The sequence below is a fragment of the Arachis stenosperma genome, chromosome 5, assembly GCF_014773155.1.
Source record: "Arachis stenosperma cultivar V10309 chromosome 5, arast.V10309.gnm1.PFL2, whole genome shotgun sequence".
Lineage (NCBI taxonomy): Eukaryota > Viridiplantae > Streptophyta > Magnoliopsida > Fabales > Fabaceae > Arachis > Arachis stenosperma.
In genome coordinates this window covers 89806002-89819630 of record NC_080381.1, presented here as the reverse complement: position 1 = coordinate 89819630, position 13629 = coordinate 89806002, and the positions used below count along the sequence as shown (strand labels likewise).

Genomic DNA, 13629 nt, shown 5'->3' with positions numbered 1-13629 from the left:
ACTCCTTTCTGTCTGGAGGACGTCCCATGAGGTCTTCCTCTTTGGGATTCACGTTCTCCCCTTCCTCTTTGGATTCGGCCATTTTGATTATATCAATGGCCTTGCACTCTCTTTTTGGATTCTCTTCAGTATTGCTTTGGAGAGTACTAGGAGGAGTTTCAGTGATTTTCTTACTCAGCTGACCTACTTGTGCCTCCAAATTTCTAATGGAGGACCTTCTTTCATTCATGAAACTTAAAGTAGCCTTAGATAGATCAGAGACTATATTTGCTAAGCTAGAGGGGCTCTGCTCAGAATTCTCTGTCTGTTGCTGAGAAGATGATGGTAAAGGCTTGCTATTGCTAAACCTGTTTCTTCCACCATTATTAAAGCCTTGTTGGGGCTGTTGTTGATCCTTCCATGAGAAATTTGGATGATTTCTCCATGAGGAATTATAGGTGTTCCCATAGGGTTCACCCATGTAATTCACCTCTGCCATTGCAGGGTTCTTAGGATCATAAGCTTCTTCTTCAGAAGATGCCTCTTTAGTACAGTTGGATGCATTTTGCCATCCATTCAGACTCTGAGAAATCATGTTGACTTGCTGAGTCAACATTTTATTCTGAGCTAATATGGCATTCAGAGCATCAATTTCAAGAACTCCCTTCCTCTGAGGCATCCCATTACTCACAGGATTTTTCTCAGAGGTGTACATGAATTGGTTATTTGCAACCATAACAATGAGTTCTTGAGCTTCTGCATGCGTTTTCTTTAGGTTAATGGATCCACCTGCAGAATGGTGTAGTGACATCTTAAAAAGCTCAGATAGACCATTATAGAATATATCTAAAATGGTCCACTCTGAAAGCATGCCAAAAGGACACTTTTTGGTTAACTGCTTGTATCTTTCCCAAGCTTCATAGAGGGATTCACCATCTTTTTGCTTGAAGATCTGAACATCTACTCTAAGCTTGCTCAGCTTTTGAGGAGGAAAGAACTTGGCCAAGAAGGCCGTGACCAGCTTATCCCAAGAGTCCAGGCTATCTTTAGGTTGTGAGTCCAACCATGTTCTAGCTCTGTCTCTCACAGCAAAAGGAAAAAGCATAAGCCTGTAGACTTCAGGATCTACTCCATTAGTCTTAACAGTATCACAGATCTGCAAGAACTCAGTTAAAAACTGATAGGGATCTTCTGATGGAAGTCCATGAAACATGCAGTTCTGTTGCATTAGAGCAACTAGTTGAGGCTTCAGCTCAAAATTATTTGCTCCAATGGCAGGGACTGAGATGCTTCTTCCATAAAAATTAGAAGTAGGTGTAGTATAATCACCAATCATCCTCCTTGCGCCTCCACCATTGTTATTGGGTTCAGCCATGTCTCTTTCTTTTTTGAGATTCTCTGTAAGGTTTTCTCTGGATTGTTGTGCTTTAGCTTCTTTTAGCTTCTTCTTCAGAGTCCTTTCAGGTTTAGGATCTGCATCAACAAGAATGTCCTTGTCCTTGCTCCTGCTCATATGAAAAAGAAGAGAACAGAAAAGGAAGAAGAATCCTCTATGTCACAGTATATAGATTCCTTTATGTGAGTAGAAGAAGAAAAGAATAGAAGAAGGATGAGAAAAATTCGAACATAAAGGATAAGAAAGAGTTCAAATTTTTAGATGAAGAGAAGAGTGTTAGTAATTAAATAAATAAATAGAAGAAAATGATAGAGAGAAATTTGAAAATTGTTTTTTTGAAAAATAGTTAGTGATTTTCGAAAATTGAGAGAAGAAGTACAATTAAAATTAAAATTTGAAACAATTAGTTAATTAAAAGAATTTTGAAAAAGAGTGAGAAATTTTCGAATTTTAAAAAGAGAAAAGTGGTTAGGTGGTTTTGAAAAAGATAAGAAACAACAAAAAGTCAATTAGTTAGTTGAAAAAGATTTGAAAATCAATTTTGAAAAGATAAGAAGTTAGAAAAGATTTTGAAATTAATTTTGAAAAATATATGATTGAAAAAGATATTTTGAAAAAGTTTTGATTTTTAAAATTAAAATTGATTACTTGACTAACAAGAAACTAAAAGATATGATTCTAGAATTTAAAGATTGAACCTTTCTTAACAAAAAGTAAGAAACTTCAAATTTTTGAATCAATCACATTAATTGTTAGTAAAGTTTTTGAAAATTATGAAATAAAATTAAGAAAAAGATTATGAAAATTAATTTTAAAAAATTTTCGAAAATAATAAAAAATGAAAAAGATTTGACTTTTGAAAAAGATTTAGAAAAGATAGGATTTTTAAAATTGAAATCTTGACTTGACTAACAAAAAAACAACTTATTTTAAAAATTTTTGACCAAGTCAACCCAAAGATTTTGAAAATTATGAGTAAAACAAGGAAGAGATATTTTTTATTTTTTTTTTGAATTTTTAATGAAGAGAGAGAAAAACACAAATATGACCCAAAACATGAAAATTTTGGATCAAAACCACTAATGCATGCAAGAACACTATGAATGTCAAGATGAACACCAATAACACTTTGAAGATCATGATGAATATCAAGATTTATTTTTGAAAAATTTTCAAGAAAAGAAAAACATGCAAGACACCAAACTTATAAATTTTTAATGCTTAGACATTATGAATGCAAAAATGCATATAAAAAACAACAAAAAAACACAAAACAAGAAAATATGAAGATCAAACAAGAAGACTTACCAAGAACAACTTGAAGATCATGAAGAACACATGCATGAATTTTCGAAAAATGCAAAAGTTTTTAAAACATTCAATTGACACCAAACTTAAAAATTGACACTAGACTCAAACAAGAAACACAAAATATTTTTTATTTTTATGATTTTATAAATTTTTTTGTATTTTATTATTTTTTTTCAAAAATTACTTTTTTGAAAAATGAAAACAAAGAAAGAATTTCGAAAGATTTTGGAAAAATTTTTGAAAAGAAAATTACCTAATCTAAGCAACAGGATGAACCGTCAGTTGTCCAAACTCAAAATATCCCCGGCAACGGCGCCAAAAACTTGGTGCACAAAATTGTGATCATCAACAATGGCACCAAAGACTTGGAGCTCTCAAACGTGAATCACAGTTTGTCACAACTTCGCACAACTAACTAGCAAGTGTACTGGGTCGTCCAAGTAATACCTTACGTGAGTAAGGGTCGATCCCACGGAGATTGTTGGTATGAAACAAGCTATGGTCATCTTGTAAATCTCAGTCAGGCGGATTCTAATGGTTATAATGGTTTTCGAATATAAAGATAAATAAAGCATAAAATAAAGATAGAGATACTTATGTAATTCATTGATGGGAATTTCAGATAAGCACATGAATACACTGTGTTCCTTCTGAATCTCTGCTTTCCTATTGCTTTTATCCAATCCTTCTTGCTCCTTTCCATGGCAAGCTGTATCTTGGGTTTCACCGTTGTCAATGGCTACTGGTGCACGAAATTGTGATCTCTAACAATGGCATTCGACTTGGTATGCGCATATACTAACTCAGCACTTTCTTCACAACTTCGCATCACAAACCAGCAAGTGTACTGGGTCGTCCAAGTAATAAACCTTACGTGAGTAAGGGTCGATCCCACAGAGATTGTTGGCATGAAGCAAGCTATGGCCATCTTGTAAATCTCATTCAGGCGGATAATAAATAGTTATGTAGTTTTCGAATAATAATAGTAAATAAACAGAAAATAAAGATAGAAATACTTACGTAGATCATTGGTTAGAATTTTAGATAAGTATATGGAGATGCTGTGTTCCTTTTGGATCTCTGCAACATACAACTTTCATACTTTCAATTCTTCTTACTCCTTTCCATGGCAAGCTGTATGTAGGGCATCACCGTTGTCAATGGCTACATCCCATCCTCTCAGTGAATAAGGTCCAAATGCTCTATCACGGCACGGCTAATCATCTGTTGGTTCTCGATCATGTCGGAATAGAATCCATTGATTCTTTTGCGTTTGTGATCACGCCCAACAATCGCGAGTTTGAAGCTCGTCACAGTCATTCAATCCCAGAATCCTACTCGGAATACCACAGACAAGGTTTAGACCTTTCGGATCCTCATGAATGCCGCCATTAATTCTAGCTTATACCACGAAGATTCTGATCTCACGGAATGGAAGGCTCGGTTGTTAGGCGAGGGCAACCATGCGTCGTGCATCAGGAATCCAAGAGATACACACTCTAGCTCTCGCTTGTAGAACGGAGGTGGTTGTCAGGCACGCATTCATAAGGATGGATGATGATGAGTGTCACGGATCATCACACCCATTAGGTTGAAGTACGAATGGTATCTTAGAACAGGAATAAGTTGAATTGAATAGAAAATAGTAGTAATTGTATTAAAACTCGAGGTACAGCAGAGCTCCACACCCTTAATCTATGGTGTGTAGAAACTCCACCATTGAAAATACATAAGTCATGGTCCAGGTATGGCCGAATGGCCAGCCCCCATTTGTGTTCAAACGATCGAATGGTCAGAGACTAGACAGTCCAAAGACAGTGAATACAATAGTAAAAGGTTCTATTTATACTAGACTGGCTACTAGGGTTTACAGAAATAAGTAATTGATGCAGAAATCCAGTTCCGGGGCCCACTTGGTGTGTGTTTGGGCTGAGCTTGAGCTTTACACGTGCAGATGCTTCTTTTGGAGTTGAACGCCAAGTTGTAACATGTTTTTGGCGTTCAACTCTGGTTCGTGACGTGTTTCTGGCGTTTGACTCCAGAATGCAGCATGGAATTGGCGTTGAGCGCCAGTTTGTATTGTCTAATCTCGAATAAAGTATGGACTATTATATATTGCTGGAAAGCTCTAGATGTCTAGGTTCCAACGCCGTTGAGAGCGCGCCATTTAAAGTTCTTTAGCTCCAAAAAATTCATTTCGAATGCAGAGAGGTCAGAATCCAACAGCATCAGTAGTCCTTTGTCAGCCTTCTTATCAGAGTTTTGCTCAGGTCCCTCAATTTCAGCCAGAAAATACCTGAAATCACAGAAAAACACACAAACTCATAGTAAAATCCAGAAATGTGAATTTAGCATAAAAACTAATGAAAACATCCCTAAAAATAGCTAGATCCTACTAAACTACGTAAAAACAATGCCAAAAGCGTATAAATTATCCGCCCATCACAACACCAAATTTAAATTGTTGCTTGTCCCCAAGCAACTGGAAATCAAATAGGATAAAAAGAAGAGAATATACTATAAATCCCAAAATATCAATGAATATTAGTTCTGATTAGATGAGCGAGACTTGTAGCTTTTTGCTTCTGAATAGTTTTGGCATCTCACTTTATCCTTTGAAGTTCAGAATGATTGGCTTCTATAGGAACTCAAAGTTCAGATAGTGTTAATTGATTCTCTTAGTTAAGTATGTTGATTCTTGAACACAGCTACTTTTATGAGTCTTGGCCGTCGCCCTAAGCACTTTGTTTTCCAGTATTACGACCGGATACATAAATGCCACAGACACATGACTGGGTGAACCTTTTCAGATTGTGACTCAGCTTTGCTAGATTCCCCAATTAGAGGTGTCCAGAGCTCTTAAGCACACTCTTCTTGCTTTGGATCACGACTTTAACCACTCAGTCTCAAGCTTTTCACTTGGACCTTCATGCCACAAGCACATGGTTAGGGACAGCTTGATTTTGCCGCTTAGGCCTGGATTTTATTTCCTTGGGCCCTCCTATCCATTGATGCTCAAAGCATTGGATCCTTTTTTACCCTTGCCTTTTGGTTTTAAGGGCTATTGGATTTTTCTGCTTGCTTTTTCTTTTTCTTTCTAAAATTTTTTTTCGCCATATATTTTTTTTCTTCAAGCTTGTGTTCTTCACTGCTTTTTCTTGCTTCAGGAATCAATTTTATGATTTTTCAGATCATCAATAACATTTCTCTTTGTTCATCATTCTTTCAAGAGCCAACAATTTTAACATTCATAAACAACAAGATCAAAAATATGCACTGTTCAAGCATTCATTCAGAAAGTAAAAAGTATTGTCACCACATCAATATAATTAAACTAAATTCAAGGATGAATTGAAACCATGTACTTCTTGTTCTTTGGTATTAAAAACATTTTTCATTTAAGAGAGGTGAAGGATTAATGGAATTATTCATAGCCTTAAGACATAGTTACTAAATACTAATGATCATGTAGTAACGACTCAAAACATAGACAAACATGAAGCTCATAAATCGAAAAACAGAGAAATAAGAACAAGGAATGAGTCCACCTTAGTGATGGTGGCGTCTTCTTCTTGATGGACCAATGATGTCCTTGAGCTCTTCTATGTCTCTTCCTTGCCTTTGTTGGTTCTCCCTCATTGCTCTTTGATCTTCTCTAATCTCATGGAGAATGATGGAGTGCTCTTAATGTTCCACCCTTAATTGATCCATGTTATAACTCAAGTCTTCTAGAGAAGTGTTAAGTTGTTCCCAATAGTTATTTGGAGGAAAATGCATCCCTTGAGGCATCTCAGGGATTTCTTGATGATGAGCTTCCTCATGCATCTCTTAAGATCCATGGATGGCCTCTCTTGTTTGCTCCATCCTTTTCTTAGTGATGGGCTTTTCCCCTTCAATGAGGATGTCTCCTTCTATGATAACTCCAACTGAGTAACATAGATGGCAAATAAGATGAGGAAAAGCTAGCCTTGCCATGGTGGAGGACTTTTCAGCTATTTTGTAGAATTCAAGGGAGATGACTTCATGAACTTCTACTTCCTCTCCATTCGTGATGCTATGAATCATGATGGCCCGATCCACAGTAACTTCGGATCGGTTGCTAGTGGGGATGATGGAGCGTTGGTTGAACTCCAACCATCCTCTAGCCACAGGCTTGAGATCCAGTCTTCTTAATTGAACCGGCTTGCCTTTGGAGTCTCTTTTTCATTGAGCTCCTTCAATACATATGTCCATAAGGACTTGGTCCAACCTTTGATCAAAGTTGACCCTTCTAGTGTAGGGGCGTTCATCTCCTTGCATCATGGGCAAGTTGAATGCCAACCTGACATTTTCTAGACTAAAATCTAAGTATTTCCCCCGAACCATTGTAAGATAGTTCTTTAGATTTGGGTTCATACTTTGATCATGGTTCCTAGTGATCCATGTCTTAGCATAGAACTCTTGAACCATTAGGATGTTGTTTTTGCGGAAAAACGAATTTCGAACACACAAATCCAACCGGCAAGTGTACCGGGTCGCATCAAGTAGTAATAACTCACAAGAGTGAGGTCGATCCCACAGGGATTGATGGATCAAGCAACTTTAGTGGGTGATTAGTTTAGTCAAGCTAACATTGAGTGAATTGTGTGAAATGTAGCCAACAGAAAGTAAATGGCAGAAATCTTAAAGATGCAGAAAGTAAATTGGCAAGTAACTTAAAGAGCAAGAAATGTAAATTGCAAGAATCTTAAATGACAAGAAATGTAAATTGCATTAAATGTAAAGGGGAGTGGGTGCTGGAAATTAAAGGAAGCAATAGATCAAGCAACTGAAAATTTAAATTGCAGGAAGAATAAAAGGATTTTGGGAGCTGGGATTCAAGAAATCAAATAAGAAATTGTAAATGGCAATCAAACAGAGAAGTAAAAGATGAAATGAGTGTAGCAGATTTAAACAGAAATGGAAAATTGCTTGAAGAAGCAACACAGAATGTAACTCAGCTTGATTTTGAAATTTAAAGAGACAAGATCTCAGGGAATCAATGAGACTAGAAAACAAGTCTAGATCTCACTCCCTTCCTTGATTCAACAGCAAACAGATTGAAGAAGAAAGAGAGATGGAAGCAGTAAAGAGAGCCTTGATTTAAATCAAAATTCCTTGAATTATGCAGAAGAACAAAGCATGGATTTCAGATCAAAGATTGGAACAGAATTCCTCCAACCTCAATCCAAAATTTCAAAACAAGAGAAAGACTAAAGAGAGAGCTCTCTAATGGAGCAAGCTTTTTCTTTCCAATCGAGCTCTCCCCTCTGAAATGAGAGTGATGCCTTTATATAGGCTTTTCAAAGTGAAAATGAAAATGAAATTAAAACAAATTACAATTAAAATAAAAATCCTAATCTAATTTATCCATGTGCCTTTGAGTGATGATGTGGGCTTTGCTTGCTTTGGATTTGAGGAGAGATGGGTCTTGGATGGCCTTGGTTCAATTGGTGAAGATTTGAGTTCAAAGGGAATTTGAATTGAATTTTGGCCCATTGGTGTTCCCAGGAGGCTGCCCTGCCCTTATGGAGGGCAGAGCAGGGAAATTGTGCGTGCCAAGTGTGGGATAGGCATTTAGGATGCTGCCCTGCCCTTGTGGAGGGCAGGGCAATGTTGTCATGGTGCGTGCCATGCTTCCCTGGGCCGTGTCAAAGTGATGCGCGCAAGCTCCCTTGTGTGTAGCGCTCCCCACTTCCCCTTAGGTGCTTGGTTCGAAACCCATGTGTGGCACTTGGAGTTGATTTTTCTTGGATTTTCTTCAAGAAGAGCACGACATTGCCCTGCTCTCCAAGAGGGCAGAGCAGAAATTTAAACGCTACTTTGCTTTGGAGTGAGGCTCCAGCTTCGAGCCTTGGTGGAAGCACTTTGGTTTATTTTCGCTTATTTTTGCCCCTTAAAGATGCCTTTCGTTCCTGCCTCAATTGTACGCCAAATATGGATTGCTATATATCGTTGGAAAGCTCTAAATGTCAGCTTTCCAACGCAACTGGAAGCACATCAATCGGACGTCTGTAGCTCAAGTTATAGGCCTTTGAAGTAGGCATGGTCATGCTGTGAACGGCCAGATTTTAACTTAGCGAAAATTTGCTCCCACCTCACTTTGTTTCATCATGATTCTACCCTGCCCTTGGCAAGGGCAGGGCAGTGTGCGTGCTGGTTGTTTTCCTCTTTAATTTGGTCATGGACCACGCTTTTAAAAGCGTGGCCTAAGCCTCCAAAGTGTGCTCCAACTTCAAAGTGTGTCCCAAAGCTCTTTTTTTCTCCTTTTTTGTGCTTCTTTGCTTCTTTTTCTTCTTATTTCCTACAAGATTTATAAAATTAAAAGATCAAGGAAATATACCAATTAAGTATAAAAGCATTCAATATTTAAGCACAATTTATCAATTTCTTGTATGAAAAAGCATAGAAAAATAGGTATATGATGACTTGTCATCATTAGGATTCCAACTTGTTGAATGGGATTGGTCAGAACTTCCCAACCTCTTCTTTGGATCTCATGTCGGATCTCCGGATACTCATTTTTCTTGAGCTTGAAAGGGACCTCGGGGATCACCTTCTTCTTGGCCACAACTTCATAGAAGTGGTCTTGATGGGCTTTTGAGATGAATCTCTCCATCTCCCATGACTCAAAGGTGGAAGCTTTTGTCTTCCCTTTCCCTTTTCTAGAGTTTTCTCTGGCTTTAGGTGCCATCAGTGGTTATGGAAAAACAAAAAAGCTATGCTTTTGCCACACCAAACTTAGAATTTTTGCTCGTCCTTGAGCAAAAGAAGAGAGAATAGATGAAGAAGAAGAAGATATGGAGGAGAGGGAGAGAGGGTGTGTTTCGGCCAAGGAGGAGAAGAGAGGGTTTTGTTGTGTGAAAATGAAGAAGAATGGAGGGGTTTATATAGTGGAGGGGAAGGGGTTAAGTGTAACAACCCTAGTTTTTGAAAATTAGATAATTAGTTATTTGTGATTTATTTTATTTGTTGATAATTTTATTTTAAGAAAATTATTTTACTAAAGGTAATTAAATGGAGTTTCATCATAATTGGAGTTTAAATTAATTGAATTTTTATATAAATTTTATTAGATATTTGGTATAATTGAAATTATAATTTTGGTAATTGAAAAATAAGAAAGAATTGCATAATTTAATTTAAATAAATTCTATTTTAAATGAATTATGTTATTAATTTGAACTCCTAGAAATTATTTTATTAGAAATGATTAGATTGATATTTATAAATACTTTAAGTTTACGTCAATTAATATTTATGTACAATTTTCTTATAATTGGTTATTTTATAAATTGAAATTAAAGTCTAGTGATAGAAAAATAATGAGAAGTTATATCATTTAATTTGAATGGTTAATATTGAGTTTGAACTATATTTTATAATTATATGACTAATATGTTTATTTTATAATTTAAATTAGAAATAATTGATTAAACTTAGCAATATGTTGATAAATAATGTTTCTAAATATTTTTAATAGAGTACATTTGATTTTAAAATTATCCTATCCTCCAATTTTATCAAAATATCTATTCATATCTATCCATATTACTTTATAAAATCCCTAATTCCTAAATTCCCAAATCAAACTCAGAAACCCTAATTCCCAAATTGAAAACCCTAAGTTCCTTATCAGAAACCCTAACCTACCCATTTTCTTTTCCCTTCAGCTGCACCATAACCCCTTTCTTCCTAAAACAATACGCCCATAAAACAAAGAAAGAAACGTACAAACGGAGAGGGAAATGAGAGAGATCAGAATCAAAGAAGAGGGAGGAGCCACGCCGCCACCGCACTCCGTCACATCCGGCCGTGTTTTGCTCGCCGTCGTGCCCTCCACCCACACCGAGAAGGAAGAGAGAAACAGAGGAGAGTGGCGTCGCGTCTGCTGCGAGCTCGCCGCGGAGGAAAGCCGCCGTCGAGTAGAACGCGAGGAAGAGGAGTGTCGCCATTTTGTGGAGCCGTGTCGTCACCGCTCAGCCCACTGCCGGAGACAGACGCGAAGAGGGAATGGGAGTCACGAAGCCAGCTGCATCCAGTCGCCGCTGTCGCGCCACTGACCGCCGCCGTTCCGCCGTCGCGGAACCACCGCGCTGCTGCAGCTGTCGCCGGGAAGGTTGTTGGAGCTTGCCGAGGATACTGTTCCGATTCTGAAGCAATTCATCCATGTTACTACTCATCTTTATCCCTTGTTCTGCCTCTGCCTCTGAATTCTGTGAGTTGCCGGAGCTCTCTGCCACTCGGAACCAACAATGAGCTGCTCAGGAAACCACCCTTAGAACCACTACTGTTTTGGTGAGCTCTGTCCCCTATTTCTGTTCCCTTGTCCTACCAATTTGTTTCTACTTTGAAGCTTGTCCCTGAAACTTTTTGTATTGTATAAAGAGATTATTGTAAATTACCTTGCCGCCGCCGTTACTGGAGGTAGCTACCGGCTCTATTTGGAGATTGCTAGTGCCATAGGAGTCGCCAGGAGCCAATGTTGAAGCCGCTCTTGATGATTCTGATGCTGCTAGATAGGTCCTGAGCTGCTGTGTTGTTGCTAGAGGAAGGGAACTCATAGGAAAAAAATGTCACCGAGGCTGCTGCTTGGTTTAATTGCGTTGTTAATGCGACATTGAGGTAGGGGATTTAACGTTTTTAATTTAGAATGCCTACCAAGTTATTGGATAAATGCAAATGGTTAACAATGGTTTAGAATTTCTTAATTGACATGAATGACCTGAAATGCATTTGAAATTTGTTAGTTGTTGTGAATATTTTGAGCTGTGATTGGAATTAAATGTGGTTGTGAATAATGATTAGTTTAGTGTAGTTTATCAAGTTGATATATGCTAGGTTAACTATTGAAAAGTTGTCGTAATGATAATTGATGAACTGAGTTAGACTTGTGTTTGGTTTGGGATTATTGTGATGATGGTTTAAGTTGTGGCTATATTTTGATTATTGAGAATAAGTGTTTGTTGTTGATTTTGGTAATTTGACATGTTGGAATGGCTGTGTAATTGACTTGTGACTGGTTGGGATTGGTTTTGATGCTTGATAATGTTGATTCGTGATTAGAGTTATGCTTGAGAACTGTTAAAAGATTGAAGTTTGATTACCGAATTATTCTCTTGAAATATGATTTCCAAACTAAAACAGTTACTTTGTTAACATGTAAATGACTTTGAATTATGAAAGGCTGATTCTTTTGGGATTACTAGTTGATTGTGTTTAATGTTGAAAGGATTTTATGATAAGTGAAAAGTAAATATGAAATGATGAGGTGATTATTGAGCTTCTGTTGTGATAACTACTGATAAAAGTTGTTGTTAGGATTCAATTTTGAGAAGTTTGAATTAACTATAGAACTAGTTATGATGTTTCAGAGTTAAAGTGTAAAACTTGATTTTCTGCATTATGTTTAAAAGAAGCCGGAAACTTTGGAAAGCTATAACTGTTTCTGTGATTATCGGAATTGTGTGAGACCAAGTCCGGATTGAGCTTGGGAATATAGGGAACTGGACTGCTGAATTTGAGTTTTTTTCACTAAGTTTATGATTTATGGTGAATTTTTGAGTCATGGGTGTCAAATCTGGTTTTTCTGCAGAACATTTAACACAGCAGCAACTTGATTCCTCTATTGGAAATTCTGCAGTTTGAATTTTGAGATGGAACCAATTCTAAATGAAACTCTGGTCCTAATACTTTAATTTCATAAAAATTTAGAATTGTTAGAGTTGTGGTCTTGAAGATATGAACTTTTAAAGTAAGATATATTATGCAGTAAAAATCAGGTTGTGTTTTCTAAGTCAGTAATTTTGAGCCTTTATAATTTTTAATTCTGGAATTATATTGAGATGCAACCAATTGGAGGTGAAATTTGAGCATGTTTAGTTATTATGATTTAAATTTCAGGGTTTTCCATGTTTTAATAAGTGAGTTATGGGAATTGGAAGAGGTTGTGTTCAATGATTTGTAAAACAGATTTTTCAGCAGAAAATTACTTAACTTCCAAGCTACGTAACTCCTTCATTAAAAATGGTATGACCCTGGAACCAATTGAGAAAGAAATTTGGATGAGTTATGTTTAACCACATTAATTTTGAAGGTAGTTGGATTTAATTTGGATTTTATATGAAATTTCGAATGTTGTATGCTGCTGCTGTTTTCTGGTTTTAAAACACTGCAGAGCAGTCACGGTTTTGCTTATATTCCTGAAGCTAGAGTCAGAGAAAAATTACGATTTTTGGTTTAATAGAAAGCTTAATCTGAGACGGTCACATGGATATAAAGTTTGCGTGATTCCGAATTCACTTGATATTTTAAAAACAAAATGGAAATTAGGCTGCCAAGTTGTGTTGGCAATTATTTTGGAGATGGAAATTAAGAAATAAATTTTCTATACTATTATCAAATGTCGTTGAGAATATATTGTTGTGGTAACTGCTGAAAAAGGGCTGTGATTTGTTGAGAAAGAGGGAACCCGTAAAGGTGGCTAAGTCCGAGTTTTAGGGGAGGTGCTGCCGAAATTTTGTAAAATCTGAGGTTTGTACAACATGATTGAATAAAGAAAGAGAGAGATGTTGTGTAAGAATATGTAACTAGAAATGAATAATGAGAATGATAATTTATGATGATAATTACACAGATTCTTTTGAGGAAAGGTATTTAGTTTATGAGATTGTTGGCAAGGACGTGGGTTTTGTCCCGCTTTCGTATTTATGATTATAAAAGAGAATAAAAAGCAGAGGACCTGTTGAAAGGTCATTTGTTGCTTGAGGCAACCCAAGAGATATTGATTTGTTGCTTGAGGCAACTCCTGAGATGTTTATGTGATGATCTGCTGCGTGAAGGCAGTCAGATAGATGGTGGTACGACCACTGAGAACGCTTTCCTGGGATACCTTGCTATAATGCTTTGCTGTAAGACAAAGGTTG

At 36.8% G+C, this 13629-nt stretch overlaps 1 non-coding gene across 1 annotated transcript; it reads left to right on the top strand.

The window, feature by feature from the left end:
* The first annotated feature begins 848 nt into the window (after positions 1-848).
* LOC130984036 (small nucleolar RNA R71) lies at positions 849-952 on the top strand. Its single transcript, XR_009087996.1, has one exon. It is a non-coding gene; the product is annotated as a small nucleolar RNA R71 (small nucleolar RNA).
* Positions 953-13629: the final 12677 nt, after the last annotated feature.